Below are 6,737 nucleotides of genomic sequence, written 5' to 3'. Positions count from 1 at the left end.
GTACAGCTATATGTGGTTCAAAAATTTTGATTTTTGTTCGATTGAATCCATTCCAGCCTGTCTCATCTATCGGAATAGTGGAGTATTTCAGTCTGGTTCAATTTCTGAGAGTTAAAACTTGCAGAGGCAAATTTGCTAGGTATTCCAGCCTGGCCCGTTTATCGAAATTGTGGAGTATTTCAATCTGGCTTGATTTTCCATCTGGCTTCATTTTCGAATTAATTCCTCCAGCCTGTCTGTAGTATGTTGAATTCAATTTTGAAATTGACTAAACTCCAGCCTGGCCCACACCAAAAAAGAGAGTAAAAAATAAAGGAAGTGCTCTCTCAGATCCTCTGTCTGGTTCAAAATAAGAAGGAAGGGGATATTTCTCTCTCCCGTCTCGCTTCATCCGTTGGACAAATCACGGCAGCCAGCCGCTCGCCGGCGCCGTTTAGTTTCTGGTCGTTGGTTTCGAAGCGGGTGGCGCGACTTTAGGGGCTATGGACGCTGGATGAGTGGTGGTCGTGTGGTGGCTGCTGCCAACGGAGAGGCGGCGTCGCAGTGGTCGCGTAGATTAGGGATCTGAGGTTCAGGGTGGCGTCGTCGCTCAATAGACGGCGATGGTGACTGATATCGAATGGGAGACGAAAGATAGGGTGAGATAAGGCGGCGATTTCGCCGAAGGTCGAAATTGGAGGGGGTGGCTCCCTTTTTCTGCCATTGCTTGATTAGAGGAGAGGGGGCCTCCCGGCGGCGCGCGCCTGTGAAGGAGAAGAGAGGAGGAGATGGGCCGAAGGCGGCGATGGTGCATCAGGCTTTTCAGGCGCGGCCCTGGGCCCTTGGGCAAACGGCGGTCGGAGGCGACGCCTTTCGCCTGGGGTGGCGGCTGGCTGGGCGGATTTTGTCCGTTTCTTCTGAGTGAGGGGGAAGAGAAGAATGAGGGAGAGAGAGGTCAGCAGCTCTCCAGGGTGGAGTTAGAGACGAGGCGCGCGGCAGCGGCGTGGCGACGCCGGTGGTCGTAGCTGATATGTGAGATGAGATACACGAGCTATCTCCATTGTTTGAGTTTTCTGCTCAATAACGATCGATTGACTCGAGCATCTTTCAGATTTGGGAGAGGCAAAATAGATTGGTGGTCTTGAGCAATAGCTTGGAAGAACTTGAGAACGTTGTGGAGTTCGTGGACTCGAAGGAAGGAAAATTTAGCTCCTGTCTCGTGTAAACCTGTGCGGAGGGCGACGGTGGTCTCACGACTTGTGCAGCGATTTCAGCAGCCCTACAATCGGCGACTGCTGTACCTGAGCAATTGGCTCAAGGCGCGCGGTGGTGGTGCGATGTCGCTGGCTGCTGTTGCTGAAGGTCCAAACTGGAAGGAATTGGTAAGGCTCGATCTTGTTTATCTTTTCATTCAATGTATTTTTTGCTGTGTAGATTAATGTAATCATAGCTTATTATTGGGTATTTTGCATTTGGTGTATGCACTCTTCGAAACGTACTTTTTTGGTGTATTTTTGCATTTGGTTGATACTTCTCTTTCCATAGGGTCGTGGTGTTGCCGCCTGAGATTGAAAGGGAGACGGAAGAGAGGAAAGCGAAAGAGAGGGGTAAGACTGAGCAACAATTTTGCTGGAGGTCGAGGGTGCCTCTCTTTCTTTCTTTCAGTATTATCCAAACTCGATGTGGCTTGGTTTTTCATGCGATGTATAGGAGTTCAGAAAAGCAGGTAGGGAAAGACGGCGTTGAGTCGGACAAGCAGCGACAGCGGCGTCTGCTGCTGCTTGATTAAAGAAGGGGGGGCAGCGCGTGCCTGCTTGGGACGAAGGTGGCGGCTGCGACCGTGGCTCACCGCTGTCGCCGGAGGACAGAGGGAGGTGGCGGCGGTTCTTCTCACCTGGCCAAGGGTGGACCTCGGCGGTGGCCACCCGCAGTTTTAGGCTGACCTCAAATGCATTCAACAACAATTTCAAGCTGCAATTCGTCTTGAATTCTAGCTCGAATGTGACTATTTCAAACTCTTCAACTAGGATTTACAGATGAAATCAGGTGCTTTAATTGAAGCATGATTATTATATCTTTCAATGCGATTGTAGATTTGAGTGAGGAGTTCTTTTTGCTTTTGTGAATCTGTATTTCACAGCCTGTATCTGCGTCGTATCATCAATTTGAATTTATTATTTGTATTATCTGTGTTTGCTTGTTTGAGAGGGAGTTAAGCGAGGTATCTGAGATGGAGATGGAGTTGAGCGGCCGGATAGGCGAGGTGGGCGGCGGCAGCCAGTGTTGCCAACGGCCGCTGCTGATTTGTGCAGCGAAGGAGACGAGCTGGGGGAGTTAAATCCAGCAGCTCTCCGCCGGAGACTTCAAGGTGAGTATTTGCACAAATTCGATTTTTCTATATTGATTTTGATATTGACTTAGTGGTGTCTGTCATTGAGGTAGTAGTGTCACACGATTGTGTGGTTGTTGAAGTGGTTTTTGTCTTTGAGTTAGGAGTGTTACAGCTGTTTGTTTTCTTTTTGTTTATGACGAAGTACAAAACCTTCGTGAAGTAGACTATAGAATAGCCTATTTTCAGTTTCTGCACTCTTGCTTGATTTTACACAATCTTTCCAAATCTTTCCTTCTTGGCTTTTCGGTGCTTGAGGGAGTTTATTACTATTGTACTATAGGAGCTCATTTGAATTTGCCTTTTCTGAAAAATAGCAACAGCAATAGCCTATATCTCATTCTTCCTTCCTTACTCTTCTTTTTCATTTTGTTTAGTTGTGAGGGAATGAGCAGTCAAGGGGTGTCAGCCGCCGTGTGAAATCTGGTGCCATAAAATCTGGATATTGACAGTATTTTGTTAACATCAAATTGACAGATTTTGTATCGTTGTTGCTTGCCCTTGCGGCCGCCGTATTCAGGAAGTGACGACGCCGCTCGTGCGTCTGTGTGTTGTACCGTTAGTCGAGAAAGAGAGGGAGAGTCGACCGCTGGCAGCTATTCGCCGGAAATTTTAGTGGCAGCTGTGGCTGGGCGTAATTTTGGATTTTACTATTTCTATATATATTAGTTTGTTGGAATCATGCTTTCTTTTGTGCTTCAATATCTGTAAAAATTTATTCAAAGCTATGTACCAGCATGTAGCCGAATTTGCTATGTTGAGGTAGAGTTGCATATAGTGAGACACGTTCTTCCATTTTGGTGATGCCTTGTAGACTAGTGGCATGTGTACCAAAAATACAGAATCAACATATACCCCAGTTAATTTGGTAGTAAAGGATTATTTGGCTACTAGTTGATCATGTGTGCTACAAGTATGAGGATTTTGATGCTTCACACTTGGTGTAATTCAAAATGGATCTTTTCGTTTACTGCTTTTTGTTTTTTGTGGTTTGGAGATCATCGGATTGTAAGGTGTCTTCATGAGTGTAGTATTGGAAAAACTGAAGTTGTTTGTTTAGTGCAGCCTAGAATCATGACTGTTTGGATGTGTGCTGAAATATGAGATATCATTTGATGCTATTTCATTTGTACATTGTTATGCAAATTTGGTTCTATCTTGTTGGTGCAGTTTGCTTTGCCGCACATCATGGGTTCAGATAAACTTGTGATGAAGCTCTCTTTTACTGATAATGGTGAATCTTCAGGTTCAGCTAGGGTGGATCCTCAAGCCCAGACCTCTGAGTGCGATAGATAGATTTATGTTCACTTGTGCCAATCATCTTTGTAATGGTGCCCATTTTGTTAATTAGGGTTTGAGTGTCATTGCAGTCTGTGGCGACTTCCCAAGTGGATGTTTCTGGATTATATAACCATTTGCAGTAATAGTTAAGCAATCCATTTTCTGAGGATAAATATTTTCTCAAACCTTTTCGTATCCACGTCCACCTAATGTATATGTATATAAATTGAAATGCAAAAACCTCCATCATTATATATCGACGAATGCATTCTATACCATGACATGTAACTGTTTGAATATTTCATTTGATGAAGTAAATGCCTTGATCATTATGGTTTTGATAACGTATGGATTGGTGCAACATATTGCAGCTTGTATATCGAAAGAAAAACAATATGTCAAAGAGACGCATAGACACAACTTGTCTTCTTATTTTCATTTCATTGCACCAGTCTGGAGTTAATGTTGGAGAATTTATTGCATCTAGACAGAACCAGGCTGGATTCATATGTGTAGTCTCGTATGTGATTTTGATATGTGTATTTATTTTGCCAAGTCTGGACGAGTTATTGTAGAGGCTGCAAAATGATCTCTCAAGAATTGGAATAACTCTTCGATTGTATTTGGTAATCCAAGTTGGAGTCGGCTGACACTAGCCAACTTGTGATTGTGTTTGACTTGGGGAGAGCATCTTGGTGTGCAAGCTAATCAAATAATTTCATGCAGCATGTCGGTTTAAGATTAGTTTTTGAATCAAATGCTGGAATCGTAGAGTTGTCGGCTCTGAATTGCGTAAGTCGAATACTTGAAATTGAACCAGGTTGGTTCTCATGGGGTCGCATTGACTCCGACTAATTGTGGCTAGTACAATATGATGAGAATATATGGACGTGTGACACACTCAGATTTATAAAAGATAAATGTGTACAAACTTCTTGACTATAACCGTCGATTGCTCCAAGTTGGGTAGTTCATCCAATTTAATAATTAAATCGGCGCAGACGAATCATCATTGACGACTTGTACCTCGCGAGGTGTTAACATCACGGGGAGATGGGTCTGATTGAGACATGTCGATTTGAGGTTGGAAGTTGCACTCCGGAGAGTCGCTTACACACCTCTCGTGAGGATCAAGCCAAATGTAGTTTTTGGGTCGGCTGCGCTGGTTGGGAGAATTCATTGGCAAACAATTTGTCATGGGTAAACTATCTCAGACCGTGTCCGTCCGCTTGTTGGTTGACTTAGGTTTTAGTGATCGTTTGACTAGACCCCAGTATGGTGGGTTGTATGCCTTCTATGATGGAATTGCTCATTGCTACGCCCAAGGTGGTAAAGCTGGTTCGAGCAGGTTGTCCCCTAATGATGGTTGTTCCATCTTGTCGAAGTATTCCAGTCGGTCTGACATCTAAGTTGAATTGGCAAAGTTCATGTGCTTGCTCCAAGGCGGGCGTTGTGAAAGCGCGTTGATTCGTGTTTGATTGCTAGGGCCCCACGGTGGGCGCCAAATTGTAGAGGCAAAAATCTACAATTGAAGTTGACGTCTGCACGTCCGGATAGATTGGGCACTAGCAACCTGTCAACACAAGAACACGTAAGAGCCCTAGGTTGAGCACCGGGTGGGGTGTCGACCGTAGAGCCTCCGACGCTCAAGTCAGTAACGGAATAGCATGATAGAATGATAAATTGAATGAAATATGAGAGAAAGGTAGGCTGGATTGTGCGATTATTCAGGCTGTAAGCGGCGTCGGAGGGTGGAAACGGTGACAGTGTGTCGTGATAATGGAATATGGGAGGCGGAGATAGGCCAAGTTGGCTAGGCGGCGGTTTGGAAGAGCGATTAGCGTAGTGGCGGAGTAGCGAATTCAAGGAGTAGAAGGCAAGTAGAATTTCGTCGTGTCCCCTTTGATGACCTAGCCGGACTGTTTATATAGTGGGTATCCGGCCGCTAGGGTTTCTACAGTCTGGCCTCGTCAAGGCCTTTATCTCCCAGGTTGTTGCGATTTGGACGGGATCACAAAGATTTACCCGTCTGACCGCGTCAGCTTGGTGGGAGACGTGTTTTAGGGTTTGACGGTTGGGTCGTGTGACTTCGTCAACTAGGTGGACGGTAACCTTTGGGCCGGATGTGATACATCCGGCCTGGTTATCGATTCAAGTTGATCGATAGCTTTTTGGCTAGATGGGCCAATCCGTGTGACTAACTAGGCCTTTAAGGTTGTGCCAGATTGGCGAGCTAGCTTGGCGGACTAGCTTGATGGGTAAGGCTGGGTGCGAATTATTCAGCCTGACGGTTCTGATAGGTTGGTATTCAACGTGGGTCAGTCCAGGTAGGTCTTAAAATTTGACTTATCGGGCTGGGCGAACATGTTTTCTTAAGTAATTGATCTATCATTGTTGTCGACCCAAGTTGGTCCGAAGTTTGTCGGACTGGATGGACCGAGTTGCTTGACTCATTAGGTTCGCTTGGAGTGTTAATTGGGCTTGAGCCAAGTTGACGAATTTTGCCCACTACAAACATAAAAAAAAAAGTTCAACCTATGAGATTCAAACTCTGAAACAAAAATTTATTCAGTGGAGCTTCACCAATGATCTTCACGATTTAAGTGATGAAAATAGTTGCTATTAGGCATAATGGTCCTTAGTATACCATATTTCAACACATTATTTTTTAAATATTGATAGACACATAAATATATTCGATCTTAATTTAATATCTATAAAGATAATTGTATGGATATAAAAAAAAATACATATATTAATAAAAAATAAAAATAATTGTCATAATTAGAAAGCAATAAAAATTTTGGATACATGTATTATTTCCTTTATCTCTTACAACTTTTGATTCAATAAAAATATGATTATTTAATTTTCATTCATTTGATGATGAAGTAAATATTAAAATTTAATAAAAATTACAAAAATAATAATATCTGATAGCATATTTTTAGAAAAAAAATATGTAAATAATTTATACATAACATTCTTTAAGTAATATTGCATAACAAAAATAGAAAAAAAAATGTGACAACTTTTATGTTTTAAGTAATACATTAATAGCTATTTATTAATCCTATTTTAAAAATCA

The 6,737-nt window shown here is 43.1% G+C and overlaps 1 long non-coding RNA gene across 1 annotated transcript; it reads left to right on the top strand.

Annotated features, from left to right (window-relative positions):
• Positions 1–359: 359 nt before the first annotated feature.
• Positions 360–2,829, top strand: LOC131022415 (uncharacterized). Its single transcript, XR_009101276.1, has 3 exons — positions 360–1,361; positions 1,525–2,347; positions 2,746–2,829. It is a non-coding gene; the product is annotated as an uncharacterized LOC131022415 (long non-coding RNA).
• The last annotated feature ends 3,908 nt before the right edge of the window (positions 2,830–6,737 follow it).

This window comes from Salvia miltiorrhiza, chromosome 4 (assembly GCF_028751815.1).
Source record: "Salvia miltiorrhiza cultivar Shanhuang (shh) chromosome 4, IMPLAD_Smil_shh, whole genome shotgun sequence".
NCBI classification, from domain to species: domain Eukaryota; kingdom Viridiplantae; phylum Streptophyta; class Magnoliopsida; order Lamiales; family Lamiaceae; genus Salvia; species Salvia miltiorrhiza.
Note: the sequence above shows the minus strand (reverse complement) of the source record. Positions and strands in the feature narration are given on the sequence as shown.